Source organism: Empidonax traillii, unplaced genomic scaffold, assembly GCF_003031625.1.
Source record: "Empidonax traillii isolate 1590-97213 ecotype Southwest subspecies unplaced genomic scaffold, ASM303162v1 scaffold895:size443256, whole genome shotgun sequence".
Lineage (NCBI taxonomy): Eukaryota > Metazoa > Chordata > Aves > Passeriformes > Tyrannidae > Empidonax > Empidonax traillii.
In genome coordinates this window covers 398,581-413,742 of record NW_020956088.1, presented here as the reverse complement: position 1 = coordinate 413,742, position 15,162 = coordinate 398,581, and positions in this window count along the sequence as shown.

Here is a 15,162-nt window from a genome sequence, read left to right as displayed (position 1 = left end):
ATAGAGATCTGGGGCACGATGAGAAGTTTGGCTGAGCACTGACACAGAGGCTTATTTAAAGGAGTGTGTGGTGTGTGTGTGTGTCAGCAGAGATGTTCCAGGCAGGAGGAAGAGCTGACTGCTTATTTATTTAATTACTCAGCTCTGCCAAGGCCTAGAAAACAGATTTTTAAAGTGGAAACTGAATCCTAGAATGATTTTTTTTAATTTTTTTTTTTTAATATTTTTTTCTCTCTCTCTCTTTTTTTTTTTAATGGGAATTTTTTAGTTTTGCATTGCCAGGCTAAAACATCCCCCACGCAGGCTGCCTGGGCAGCACCCACAGGCTCCTGCTTTTCTGCTTGGGAATCTTCTGTTTCAAGCACCACCTAATGGCACCGGTGCACAGTGCAGAGCATCCCCTGCATCCCACATTCCCTGCATCCCACATTCCCTGCATCCCTGGGCTGCCCTCTCCAAGGCAGGAAAAGCTGCCCAGTTCAGAGCTCAAATCCCAGTCCCAAACTCTGAGAGCTGGAGGGAGCTGATGTTGGTTTTTAAAGCCCAACCCAGCCTGAAAATGCCCAGGATTTCATGATTTCACCACGGAATTATCCTACAAAGTCGGCAGGCAGCGTGCTGGGCTGAAACGATTTCCCTAATAGCAACAGGAAATATTTAACTCTTTAAAAACTTCTTATTTCATTCCTTATTCTCCCATTTTTTTTAGGGAGAGGGAGCCCGGAGCAGGAGCTGCCACTTGCCTGAGCTTTTTGCCTCATTAAAGCACTATCAGATGAGCTCCTCCCCTGCCACAGGCACAGCTCCAGATCACTTGATAAGGCAAACATGCACAGCACAGGCTTGTATCAATAATTAATTTCTTTTAATCCCGAGTTTCTGGGGAGCCTGGGAATCTGGCTTTCCCAATAGCCCATCAGAGCAGCTGTCTGGGAGCCAAGGTTTCGAGTAAAACGAGTAGGCAAATGACCCAACAGGAACAAGCCCTATCAGATTGATCCCTTCCCCAAATCATTTGGATTTCGGCACGTCAGCACTTCTGAACAAAGCGGGATTTAATCACAAGCTCCTGGAACAGCTTCAGTTTTGACCTCAGTAATAATTCCTCATGCTTAGAAAATGCCATTTCTTCGCTCTCCCATCCTTTCCTCTCCTCTCCCGTTGCTTTTTTTCTTGGTTCATTTAAATTATTTCGGGGCTCAGGAGCTGTGGTCTCTAAATATCTGAGTCTGGCCAGGAGATCTGTGCTCTGATCTCTGGGGTTTTGGTGGTGCCTGAGAACTCGAACGTTGTAGGGAAGATGTCCCAAAGCTGTTCCGTGACACAGAGGGATTAACCTGGAACATCTCCAGAGAATCCCAGGCCAGGAGCTGCAGGGGTTGGTTCCTCTCTGTGCCTCCTCGTGCCTTCGGTCTAAAGGCACCCAATTTCTAAAGCTGGCTATCAGGAATTAGAGACCTGGATCTGTCCCTGAATCCAGCGTGTTTCCAGTTGGGTTTCATCAGGAAGGGGATTTTACCCTCAAATTAACCTTTGTTCTACACAGCCCTGCTGTTGTGCAACTTTTATGACTGTGAATCAGAGATGTTGGACCGTGAACTTGAAATTATATGTATTTTTTTAAAAAAAAAAAAAAGTAATTAATTCCACATGCCAGTGAGTTTCCTGAGAAGACAGGGTGTGGGGGACAGTTTGGACATCCCCTCATTCTTGCCATTCCCAACATGAATTATAGGCCAGCTGTGAAGCAGAAGAAAGTGGGGATTTTAAAAGGAAATTCTAATATGCTTTAATTTTTTTTTTATAATCCAACGGCACAATCCTATTAAATGCACATGGGGTGAGAGCAGCTCCTGTCCTGGTGTCATAGAATCCCAGAATGATTCGGGTGGGAAGTTGTAGAAGTTGTTTCTGGAATGCCACAAATCCAGCAAACCCTCTGGTCCATAACCTGCTCCTTGGCTTCTCGAATAGGAAGTTTTATCCAGCGATATGATGGGATTAAATAATAGAATTATTTTCTATAATGTGCAGCTGTGACTGGTTTTTGAAATGGAGGCTGCTCCAATTCCAGTTTGGAGCAGGAATGTGTTAACTGGGACGTGGGGTGAGTTGGATCCCAGCAGGTACCAGATCTCAGTGCCTCCCAAATCCTCTGGATGTGCTCAGATGCATTTTGGGAGGTACCTGGAGGACTTTCAGACCTAACAGGATGATGTTTGATGAGATTTATGCCCTTCCAACAGAACTGCCTGGTGAAGGGGTTGTTCTGGATCACAGCTTGGATTAAGTCAATGATTCCATGCCAAAATCAGGTGATGATCCTTGTGGGTCCCTTCCAACTCAGGATATTCTCTGATACTTTACGTAAAGTAACATTTTCATTTCTAAAATGTTCTAAACCCATTTAACAAAAAAAAGATTTCCAAACCCAAAGCTCTGAGTTTGCAGTCCCAGCTTTCCAGAAGAAAGGTACATTTTTCACACTATTATTTTCCTCCTATACTTCAAAAAAAACCCCCATTACCTTATAATTATAGGTGAGGTTTAAAATAAAAGCAGTGGGAATTATTATTCCAGTGCAAGAGTTGTGATCCAGGAGGTCAGAGCTACCTGAGCAGGGACATTTCTCGAAGACTTTAATGCTCTCTATTTATTCTCCCTGGCAGTAACTTATTTTTTTTAAGAGGTTAAGCCCTCATTAAGAGGAGACGGAGTGAAAGATGGAAGGGGCTTTATCCATAAACTTAATTTGGAGCTGAGTCCCACGGCAGCCAAGCCCAGCTTTGCTCACACAGCACAAGGTAATGACATGTTTGAGGGTTGCAGCTGAGAACAGCTCTGACAGATCTGTGCACAGCCATCACATTCGCTAATGTGAGTTTTAAAACAGTCAAAAAAAAAAAAAAGATTAAAAAAATCAATCCCACTTGCAAATATTTCCTTGGGAAAGCTGAGAATCTGTCTCAGCGTTGCCTGGGAAGGGATCTGGGCACCCAGGCTGAGGAGGGGGGTGCTGGTGACCACTGTGCCCCCACGAGACACCTGGGCCAGGGTTGGGTCATCTGTCCTGGGCATGTCCAGCACGGGAAGTTTTCTAAGGATTCCAAATGACAGCAGTGACAATGAGCATCCATGAGCCCAGTTTGGAGATCAGACAGAAGTCACCCCGAGCTGTGTCTCGCTGATACCTCAGAGAGTGTCCAGGGGTGGGAACGGAGCTGGGAAGGGGCTGGAGCAGCAGGAGGGGCTGAGGGAGCTGGGGAGGCTCAGCCTGGAGAAAAGGAGGCTCAGGGGGGACCTTCTGGCTCTGCAATCCCTGACAGGAGGGGGGAGCTGGGGGAGTCGGGCTCTGCTCCCAGGGAACAGGGACAGGAGGAGAGGGAACGGCCTCAGGCTGTGCCAGGGGAGGGGCAGGTTGGATACTGGGCAAATTTTTTTCCTAGAAAGGGTTGTCCAGCCCTGGCACAGCTGCCCAGGCAGTGGTGGAGTCCCCATCCCTGGAGGGATTTAGAAGCCCTGTGGATGTGGCACTTGGGGACAAGGGACAGCGGTGGCCTTGGCAGTGCTGGGGAAGGGTTGGACTCGATGCCCTGAGAGGGCTTTTCCAACCTTAACAATTCTATGGATCTGTAATTCCATCTCCAGATAGAGATCATGGTATTTCCGAGGTTTAAGGTGTTATTTGGTCACACCTGGCCTTGAACAGGCCAAAGAGCTGCTTTTCCCTGTGCCATCCTGTCCCACTGCAGGTGCCCACCCTGGATCCCGCTCTCCTGTGGGAGATGATGATAAGGTGTGTCTGGCAAAACATTCCCTTGGAGGGCTTTTGGATTTTGGAACATGCTCACTCCAAGTCTGAATTTGATAATGTCTTGCTGTGCTGCAAGACATCTGTTTGAGGGGGTTTTTTGGAGAGGACTGTGAGATTTCTTCCCACAGTGATGAGTGAATGGAGAGAAGCTTCCATAGGTGTTTCTCTGGCTGAGTTCCTGCTGGAACAATTATTTCAGTTGCTTCTGGGATTTCATTACCTTGTGTAATTAGTGAGGGTGTCAGGAAAATTTGAGCCTGGGTTAAGCATGATTTTATCACTTTAGATCTTAATAAGTCAATATTCTGAGGTTGTAGGTTTGGAAGGGGATTTGACACGTGGGTCTCAGCGGGAGGAATCACCAGCAGGAGCTTTGGAGAGGCAGCCCCTGTTTGTGCTGCTACTCTGAGGAAAAAGCAAAATGATTCTGATGAGAGCTGAGCTCTCTCTGTACTTTATAATCATCACACATTCAGAATTCACACACTGACAGCTAAAACAGCTCAGCCAAATTGGGACAGCTGGTTATGTGTCCAACCCCTGTGATCCTTCCTCCTGTCTCTAGTTCCCTTCCTAAAATACAGGTTTACGTAACAGGTCACATCTTGGGGTTTGTTTGTTTGTTTGTTTGTTTGTTTCCCCCAAGAATTCCTAAATCTTCCAAACTTATTGGGGAGGTTTCTAAACTTCCAAAATATCTGCAGATAAATTATGCAGGTAGAGGGGTGAGGAGATGCATCTGAGCTCGCTCATTTCTGGGGTACCAGGGGGAGCTTCAGCACGAGCAGTCTGAGGGGATCGCTGGGGTTGTTGTTGCAGAGCTGGGCCTCGAGAGTTAATCGAGCCTTGAAAACATCATTTCTTCCCTGCTCAAAAACGGAGGAAACAAAACTCTCATCTTCTGCTTTTCTGTTTTGCTTCCACCGCTTCAGTTTGCTTTTCTTCAGGGGAATTAATTTTGCCAGCTCAGTGCAACACCTCCCCTGGAATGCCAGGGAGAGGGGGAACACTGCAGCACGTTTCTCGTCTTGAAAACAAAATAATTGCTTTAAAAATAGCCTCAGATTCCTTCGGTTTGTGACGTGCTCTCTTTAGACTTGATAATCATCCTTTCTTGTACTCCAGATACCTTCCCTCCCCACACCCACTCTCTCCTATCCCCCTGAAATTCGGGAGGAATGGGAGAAGATCAATCTGCCAGCTTCATATCCACCGCCAGCTGAGGAGATGGAGGCAACCAGCCTTCAGAAAGGTTTTTGAGGGAGAGATTTTTAACATTTTTAGTGAGGTTTTCATATTTTTCAGAAGCGTTTTGCTCTCTGCAGCCACTTTTGGATGGTCCCTTCTCTGGTGACCACAGAACTTTGCAGCTCCTGGAGCAGAAGGTGGGGAAGGAGCACTTGCATACGATCAACCACACGTGCTTTTCGTTTGTCCACTTTAAAAATGAGCATTTACATTTGAAAAAAAAAACCAACAAAACAAACAAACAAACAAAACCCAGCCAAAAGTAAAATATTTTCTTTGGGTACAGGAGCTGTGGGGAGCTGGGAACCAAAGGAACAGGAGCCACTTGGATGGATGTGATCCAATAATAAAAATGGATGGGTTTGGCTTTGGCTTCGGCCAAGCTGACAGTTCAGAGCTAATTTGGCTTTCTGACACATACCTCAGGAGTGACACACGGGCAAAAGCAGGTGGAAACACATCCATCCAGCTGCCACAGCCGAGGGGAAGTTGGAAGGAGCCCGCAGCCAGCAGGTTTCTACACGCTGGGTGGAAAGCGGTTGCTCGTTCGCCCTGTTGAAGAGCCCGCATTTCCTTAATGCTCTTTTAATGAAAAAAACAAAAACAAAAACAAAACCCTCAGTTTTTCTCATCCTTCCTGTTTTTAGGCTGCCTTCCAAACGTTTCTTACTTATCTGAGAGCTGCCTGTAAACGCTGGGCAATTCAGAAATACCTGAGGCCCACTTGGAGAATCCTGTTCTGGGGAAAGCAAAGGCTTTTGTTCCACCCCCCACTCCCTCCCTCCGTGAATGACTTTGGCCAAGGGAGTTCATTCTTTACGTTCTGTTCTTTGTTGTGGCTCTGCCAAGTCGGGAGTAAACAAAACACTTGATGCCCGTTTGGGTGTGGGATTTGATGGGGGTGACGTCCAGAGTCGAAGCTTCTTCGGGGGGGGGATGGGGGGGAATAACAAAACAAGCCTGAAAAGTGGCCGGTGTTTGTCGCTGAGATCCTGCGGAACAGCTCGTTGTGCAACCAGAAAAAAAAGATAAAAAAAAAAAAAGGAGATGGATAAATAATGTTTCTGTGAATTTTTGCTGTCTTGGGAAATAGGCTTGGAATGAACTGTTCCCTGGCTCTTGCTAAGCAAACCCTTATCCTGTATATTTTCCACCCCTCTTTCAAGGAAAAGTTTTCCCATCCCAGTCAAGAGCATCGCAATCCAAAAGAAGGGTGAGGAAGATGCTGTGATTTTTTTTTTTTGTGCATTAATTAATTATTAACTTTTCTGATTTTTTATGCAGTTTCTGGCTTGTCCTTCCTTCTGGCCCAGAGAGCAGGGTGGGGGGGAAGCATCTCCTGGTTTTTCCCCATGGATTTCTCGTGGCACAGGCTCCATGGAGACAATTCCCTGTCCTCTCTTGGAATTCCCCCCTGATCCTGCTCCCTGTGTGGATGTGCTGGGGTGGTTCACAAAAATGTCCTCCACAGAAATTTCCTTTCTCCCTCAAAAACCAGAGACATCCTAAGGAAGTTATTTTGGGATTCCGGAGAATTTTCCTTCCTCTCCATTTTTCTCCATCAGCCACAACCTGAAGGCTTCCCATGAAAAGTTTTAGTGGATGATTCCAACTCTTAAAAATATAGAAGATCACAGAATTCAGAATTTTTTTCAGGGGGTTGTGTCTGTTCTTCAAAGTTGCAAAGAATGTTTTATTCTTCATGCAAGGAGTCAGATTTTTTTTTTGCAGGAAAAAAATCCTTATTTTTTATTTGTTATGGAAGCTACTGGGTTGTAAATAAGAAGTGTGGCCCCAAGGTCTGGGGATTAAAGGGAGCTTTAATTCCCCTTTTTTAAAGGGGAAACATTTCTCCCATGAAAAGTCTGTTCAGGGAGAGCATTTAATGTCACAATCAACCTTTGCTGAAATGCCAATAAAAATAAATGTAGTGTAATATAACACAATTTATAATAAATATATTATAAAGATATAATAAATGTATTATATAAAACAGATTGTATAAAATAGATATTACAAAATAAAAAAATATCACATGTAAAATACAATATAAAAATATAATATATAAAAATATATTTTAATCTATTTTCCTGACCTAATAAATCCAAGTCAGGCATCTACATCACTACAGGCTGGAGATTTTTTTGCACAGTAATTCCTGAGCCTGGATTTCTAAAGGAAAAATAATGCTGACTGTGGTACTGAGCCTTGTCTGGAAGCTCAGATTTTTTTGGAGCAGCAACAGGAAAACCACCATAAGGAATAAAGCTGAGCTTTCCTTCACCCTGTTTGGAAATTGCACACACACACACACATATAGTTTGTGTGGTTTGTTTTGGGCTTTTACCCAAATTCCTGTAGTTTATTTTGTTAAGTGCTGGAGTTTACAGGCAGGAGGGGCTCTGTGTGCTGTGGTGGAACTGTGTGTGTAGAGACTTTGGCAAAATGACTTGAAATTTGGCATTTAAGGCAAGTCTGATGCAGCCCTGTGTTATGTCACCTTCCTTGCTCTTCAGGAATTTTGTTGTTGTATCAGTGTTGCTTCGAGGCACAGAGAACCAGTTTGTGCCATTTGGTCCCCTGATTTTGTGCCTCATTTTAACCTGGTCACAGATCTCAGCCAAATATTTCAGTGATGGGGGCAAAGGGCTCAAAGGCGAGAAAAATTATAAAGAATAATGTGAAATTTATTTGAATGTTATATTTAGCTCTGGGGTCCAGCCTGGAGGAGGCCATGGAGATGCTCCCAGGGCTGGAGCCCCTCTGCTCTGGAGCCAGGCTGGGAGAGCTGGGGGGGGATCACCTGGAGAGGAGAAGGATCCAGCAGAGCTGGAGAGGGACTGGGGACAAGGGATGGAGGGACAGGACACAGGGAATGGCTTCCCACTGCCAGAGGGCAGGGACAGATGGGATGTTGGGAAGGAATTCCTCCCTGTGAGGGTGGTGAAGGGCTGGAAGGAATTTTTCAGAGAAGCTGTGGCTTCTCTGGGAGTGTCCAAGGCCAGGTTGGAGCAACCTGGGATAGTGGAAGGTGTCCCTGCCCATGGCAGGGGGTGGGGCTGGATAAGGTTTTCCCACCTAAACCATTCTGGGATTCTTTTCCTGAGATTTTTTTGACACGCCTTCCATGTTATCTGGCTTTGGGTGGAATGAGGCCAGGCTGGCACTTGGTGAACATCACCACAGGCCATGCAGAGGCTTTTTACCCTCAGGAAGGAATCCTTCCCTCTCTCTGAAAACACACAGAATACGAGCCTCGAGGCACAGTCATTCAACTACGAAATCCAAGCTCTTCTGAACCGAGGAAAAAAACCTGGGACACATCTATGGAATAATGCCCTGAAACACCCTGAAATACTGTAGAGAAAGGGCAAGTTTGTGCAGAACAAACACTGTGCCATGTGAGCAGAGCTGAGGGAACAGAGCGGGGTCAGAAGAGTAAAGAGGAGACTTTTAGGGGAACGGCCCCTGTGAGATCTCAGGGAAGGAGCCTCGGAATGACAACAACAACAAATCAGGAGGAGAGTTCAACGTCAGCCTGGCAGAGCCTCCGGTGTCATCTGTAAAATGAAATCCCGTGCCAGAGCCTGCTGCCAATCCCGGCGTTTTTCTGCATTCACAAGTTCCGAGTGCGCAGCTGTGAGGCCATTGAATTTCATGGCTGTACATTTGCAGCTTGGGAATTTGTCAGGAGGCATTTCCATCCCCCCAACAGTATTTGTGGAGAGCTGGGCAGGACGGATTGGCTTCGTGTTAGGTGTGTCTGCAAATGATGGTCAACAAATCTCTGCTGGGCCAGAGGAAAAGTAGCTGAACCACACTGGTTTCTTACTGGTTTGAATTTATGTACCTCGATTTTTCAGAGCTCTTAATCATTTTGAAAAATAGCCCCATATATCTATTTTTATATAAATACAATCTATTTGTATATATATCCATCCCTGGAGATGTCCAAGGCCAGGTTGGACATCCAGGGCTTGGAACATCCTGCTCTAGTGGAAGGTGCTCCTGCCCATGGCAAGAGGTGGAACTGGATGAAGTTTAAGGTCCTTTCCAACCCAATCCCTTCTGGGATTCTGTGATAATTCCAAACTGAAACAGAGGAATGTTGTCCACTCACACCATCACTTTCTTAAATTATTCTTTATTTTTTTGTGTCTAGCTCTAAACAATTCTTATTTCCCACCGTGCAATAGCTGAATGCCAAAATCTTGGGCTATTCCACCATTGATTTTTTGAATTATTATTTAAACACGTTGAAAATACAACAGCAGTGATTTTTTCATGGACGTTAATGGATTTTTTTTTTTTTTTACATTTCTAGGCCTTTGAAAAGCAAGGAAGAATTTTTTTTTTTTTTCCTTTGGTAAATGAAGAAAACAGAAATATCTGTTTAAAGTTGTTTGCTGAAGATGAGGTAGGAAATCTCCTTTTAAACAGTGGTCTATAAACTCCTCTCTCTTTAACTGAGAATTTGAGGAATTGTGGGCAAAACTGTGCCTTAAAGGCACAGCTCTGAAGTAAAGTGACATTTGTGTGGAAGGAGGGGAGATCTAAGAACAAAAAAAACTTTTTTTTTTTTTTTTTTTTTTTTTTTTTTTTATTTGGAGTTCACTTTGTAATATCTGGGCAGCACGTTTTGCAGTGGGAACGCTGCCAAAAGCCTGGCTGTGTAGTAAATAAACATTTCAGGGAAAAGCTGGCTGAAAGGAGATGGCCAAGGAGGATGCTGAATGTCTAGTTATTCCTTTATTTATTCACTTTAATCCTGACCCTGTTTATGGCAGATATATAGATATGGTTGGGGAATGACAGGGTCATCCAACAGAAGCCCTGGAAGTGTCCAAGGCCAGGTTGGACAGGGCTTGGAGCAACCTGGGCTGGTGGAAGGTGTCCCTGCCCGTGGCAGGGGGTGGAATTCAATGAGTTTAAAAGTCCCTTCCAACCCAGACCATTCTATCGAAATATAATTAAACCAGACCCCGCTCTGGCTGCAGGTGCCAACTCTTCCTGCTCTGGAATGTGGCCTGAAGAAGCCCCTATCCCACATGGATAGCAGCACATCCCGTGGTATTGCTCTCTCCTTCCAACATCCAGCCTTCCCCAACGCTGGGCCAAGTGGGATCAGCCTCAGGAGTGGAGCTCTCACACTAAAAAGGGGAAATATGTGACTTTTTAGGTTAATGAGGTCCCAAAACATGTCCTGGGAGAGGTCAGACACCAACATGAATGATGATCTGCGGACGGCTGGGATTCCAATTCTTTGGATGGGGACAAGGGGAGGATTCCACCACCTTCCCTGGCTCGTGGTCTGAGCTGAATTAAGATCAATAAGTTGCCTCAGTTGGATCAAACTGCGATTTACAATAATTGATGCCACTTGGCAGAGCTCCTTGTGCAGGAACTGCTGGAATTCCATTGCTTCCTTCATCCCATCCTCAGTGCTGGGCAGTACAAACTTTCCCTTAGGATTGTCCTCAGCCCAGCACAGTCGGGGGAGCACCCTCTAAAGAAGACACAAATTTAGGACTGGCTTTTCCCACTCTGCCACAGTCCTGCTGGAGCTGGGAGCTGCTTCAAACCCTGGGATTATTTATCCCGTGCTGATGTGGGAAACAACAGAGCTCCTTCTGCCACACCAAGTCCAGGTGCATCTTCCTTTTTTTCCAAGCAGGTGAATCTGATCTCAGTTTCCTCACCAGCTTAGGGGAAGATAAAGCTGAAATCCTTTTGCTGGCCATCAATAAACAAATAAACTCGGGAGTTCAAGTATGTGTGGCATCTTGTTTTCCCTGAGCAAGCAGTGTAAACAAACAAAGCAGTCCTTTTTTTTTTGTTTTGTTTTTTTTTCCCCACTACTCCTGCAAAAGCCTGCCAGCTGATAATGGACTAGTAATATTAACACATGCCCGCTCCAAAATGTGCTACACTTGTGGGTCTTGGAGATGAGCTCCTCTGAAGTGCTTTTTCTTCGGCTGCCTGACAAGGTTTTTGGCTCCACTTCAGTCTGGGAAGGAGACAGCTGCTCAACTTCTGACACAAATGAAGAAAATTGATGATATGCCATCTCCCAAATTCCCTTCTCCCTGGCAGGCACTGCCAGGCTGAGTGTTAGGAGTCATTCAAAGGTTTTGGTGTTTTGGTTTTTTTTTTTTTTAAACATTTGTTGGGGCAGGGTTTGGGATTTGCTGTTTCTAATAACGCTCAGCACTTGCAAAGAAGCTGAATTTTTGGGAACAAAACCAAGGATCGCAGCGTTAATATTTCCACTTCCACAGCTCGTTTGCTGTTGTGCACTGAGTTATCATCCCTGGGTTTGCATCGTGTCTGAGCAATTTATTGCATGCTCTTTGTCGTGGAAATGCAGGAGGCAGAAACTTCAGGGAAGGTCCCTGTAAGGAGGCGTCTTTTGGGTGTGTTTTTGTGGGGTCCTGGAGATGCTGTCAGGATTTTGGAGAGCACCCATTAAAGGGAACTTTCATCTTCCTTCACTGCCACGTTTTCCTGCTCCTCGAGGTGACACAAACTGTATTTTCCACGTTGTTCCTCTTGAACCCATTTCCTGACTCGGAGTTTCGTCCGCAAAACCCTCAGCTGGGCAAAGTGTACCCTCGGTCACTGTCTAAAAAATATTAAATATATTGTGTTTCTACCCCATTGCATTAGACTATGCCAGCCTAGTTTTAGACTTTGTGTCATTTCCTGATTATCATGGTTGTGGCAAAGGCCTTGGGTTTGATACAAGGTTTGCTGTTCCTTTTTAAACCTCCCTGGAAAAGCAGCCTTGTAAAGCTCTGAATTATGCACATGACATATGCTGCCTGTCTTGCAGAGGGAACTGAAGAACCTGACAGCAATTTGCATTTTTGGAGCTGAAGAACAGAGGCTGTAAAGTTCAGTCAGGAGTTTTTGGGACTCGGAGGTCAAACCAAGAAGAGCAGTTCAGGGTGAGTCCAGAGATGGGAATTAGATGGAGCACAAGGGATGGCCTGAATTTAAATATAATCTGCTTGGTGTTACTATCCGTTGACAAAGACACCTTTTACCACAGGCTGGTAAAAGCTGTGCCTCTTTTGGCAAACTTGGAGGAATGGGCAGCAGGATCTCGTAGTTGTACTCGAAGGGAAATGCCAGCAAAGGTGGAGTTATTAACTTTCCCTCTGTGCACAGCTCAGGTCTGTTGTCTTTGTTGCAGGTGGAATTAATAATTAGCATTAATTTTCATTACTCTGAGCTGTTGTTACTGACCAGCACCTGAAGGCTTGTGTGAGATGGGTGAATCCTCTGCAGGAGCTGTTGTGCACCTGGAAGTAGAAAACCCACGGGGAAAAATGCTTTGGGTTTTTTAAAGTAAAAATCTTTACCCAAATATCATGGAAACCCAGACTGGTTTGGGTTGGAAGGGCCCTTAAATCCCATCCCATTCCACCCCTGGCCATGGGCAGGGACACCTTCCACTAGCCCAGGTTGCTCCAACCTGGCCTGGGACACTTCCAGGGATCCAGGGGCAGCCACAGCTTCTCTGCCCAACCTGTGCCAGGGCCTGCCCATCCTCCCAACCAGGAATTTCCTCCAAATATCAAATTATATATTGAAGCCTGGCTGCTGTTAATCAAGTATTTTGTGAAGGCAGCAAAACATCTGATGAGCCACTCTGAGACAAGGAGATTAAGTAAAAAAATTACAGTGAGGGTGGTGTTTTTGTTTTTTTTTTTAATAAAATAAATTAATTTGTGAGAATCAAATGCTGACACCTCCAAACCCTCTTTTGACTTCTGTTCCCTATCGTGAGCTATGAACAGGCACAACCAAAAATGCCACTTTCCTGTGAAATTTTTGGATGGGCACTCTTGAGCCAGGCCATGGAATGGCCCTTTGGAGGTGGCTGCTCCCGCGCCAGGAATGCCGGGATTGGCCCTCCCGGAGGCAGCGACGGCTCTGCCTCAACTCCTCGGCTTCAGCTTCGCCTCTGTTCCTCCTGAAATGGGATGTTCCTGGATTGTATTAACACAAACCAGTTTGGATGTTTTCACCTCGAACAAATCCTCTTTTTTTTTTTTTTTTTGCTGTCACAACCTGGTTTTTGTCCAGCTGAGCTTTCCCGGAGCAGAGGGGTTGGATCTCGTGCAGGTGGGGAGCGCGGGCCTCGAGCAGCACAATTTACCTTTTTTTAAAACTATTCCCCAGCTCCTTTGTCTCTTGGCAACTGCAAAAATAACTCCATCAAGAATAAACCTGCAAACAAGGGCGAAAAAACTGTGTGAAGACATGAAATATCCTCGTTTAAATAGTGCTGTAAAGCTCCTTCCTCCCCCTTCCGAGGCTGGAGCGATGTGCTCGGATTCTTAAACACGGATCCTGACTTGCATAAATTCAGAGATTTCATCTGCAAATTGCTGGGATAGTTATACCTGGGTATTTTATGGCACATCCTTAAGTCAATAGGCAAAAGGGTTCTGAATAAAAGCCTTAAAATTACCTCATGAATTATTAACTCTTCCCTGTATTACCTTTGAATTATAAAAGCATGGAAAAATAGGAAGGAGAATTGAAAAGCATCAATCTCGGCTTCTTTAAAAATGTAATACTAATCATTTGAGCAGTGTACAAATCTTTTATTAAAGATAAAGGGGAAGCCATACTTTTTTATTAACTTGAGGATACGTTCAATCCACATGATTAAAAATCTCATTACTAACTCCAGTCAGGGAGGTGATTTATTGCTGAAACAAAATAGAAGGTGTTTTGCTGCCCAGAGCTGCATTTATGGTGAAGAAAAACTCTCAGTTTTGTATCTAACTTCTCTGTGTCAGGGATTTCTAAGGGAGGATTGGAATTCTCTGGGAATGCTGGGGTCTCGCTGCAGCCTGCAGCTGAAATACTGCTACCTTAAGAGGGAAAGCCTGAATTAAAATTACAGGTACCAAGAGAGACATTTCTCCTCTAGTAAATTCAGCTGGAGCAAATGATTTTGGCTGATTAGGTAAGAGGATGTGCAAAAAAAAAAATTCAGGATTTTATACATAGGTACTATTCAAGCGCAGCTAATTCTGTAAAGCATGTGCAGATATTTTAGGGATTCCTCCTGTATCACACATACTAATATTTCTTGATCACTACAGGAGGGATGTGCTGCTCAAAAGGAGCCCTGGAAGTCTCATTTGACGATGATAAAAAATGATCCAGGCAGTGACATTTTTTTTTTCCAGAAATAGGGAGAAATCTCTACAGAAGAGATGTATAATATTTTTGTCCCTTCTGTACCGTAAAGCAAGTCAAATATTTTGTGTTAGGCACCTCTAGGGGTGCCTTGTACTCCAAGAGGGTAAACCCCTTAAACACTGAATTATGCCCAGCATAAGTTGCAGGACTATTTATATTCCGTCCTGCAGTGTAAAAAGGGGATAATACTGAATTTATTTACGTCACAGCAGCTGTGGAGAAAACTGGGTTATACATATAAAGACAAGGCATTAAATGGTGCCATCAATTCCTGCAAGCCAGCAGAAACAGCTTCTCTCTTTCTGATAACCAGGCCTGGATGGCTCCCAGGGCTGAGTGCGGGTTTTGCACATCCCACAGGAAGTTTGGATTCTCTCCTGCGCCGTGGGTGGAAAATGCCTGGTATTATCCTGACAGGTGCCATAGGTATTGAAACCTAAACCTTCTCCCTGATCCCGGGGAACAGATTGCCAGGCCTGGGCTGGGCTCCAGAGCGGCGTTTTGGGGAGGAATTGCATGTCTTGAGGTAGAGAGAAACATTTCTGGAAATGGGTTGCTACGGAAAAACTGGCAGCTTTTCAGACGTTCAGTGTGTCGGAAGGAGGGGAGGTGGGGGTGGAGGGAGGCACAGGGAGCAGTTAAAGGGGCATGGTGGATGGTCAGGATCGTGGAGAGATCAAACACCGCGGCCATTTATGGAGGAATTCGTGTGACAGGTTGAGAATCTGTGATAAGTGGATTTGCTGGGCACCTTTACTCCTGCCCCTTGTTCTGTCTCCCTCTGGATTCAGGGCTCGGTGCAACTCCACGTTTCACTCACCAACCTCAAAGCTTTAGGGATTAAAATATGAGTGAGGTCTCGGAGTGTTTCAGTTTTT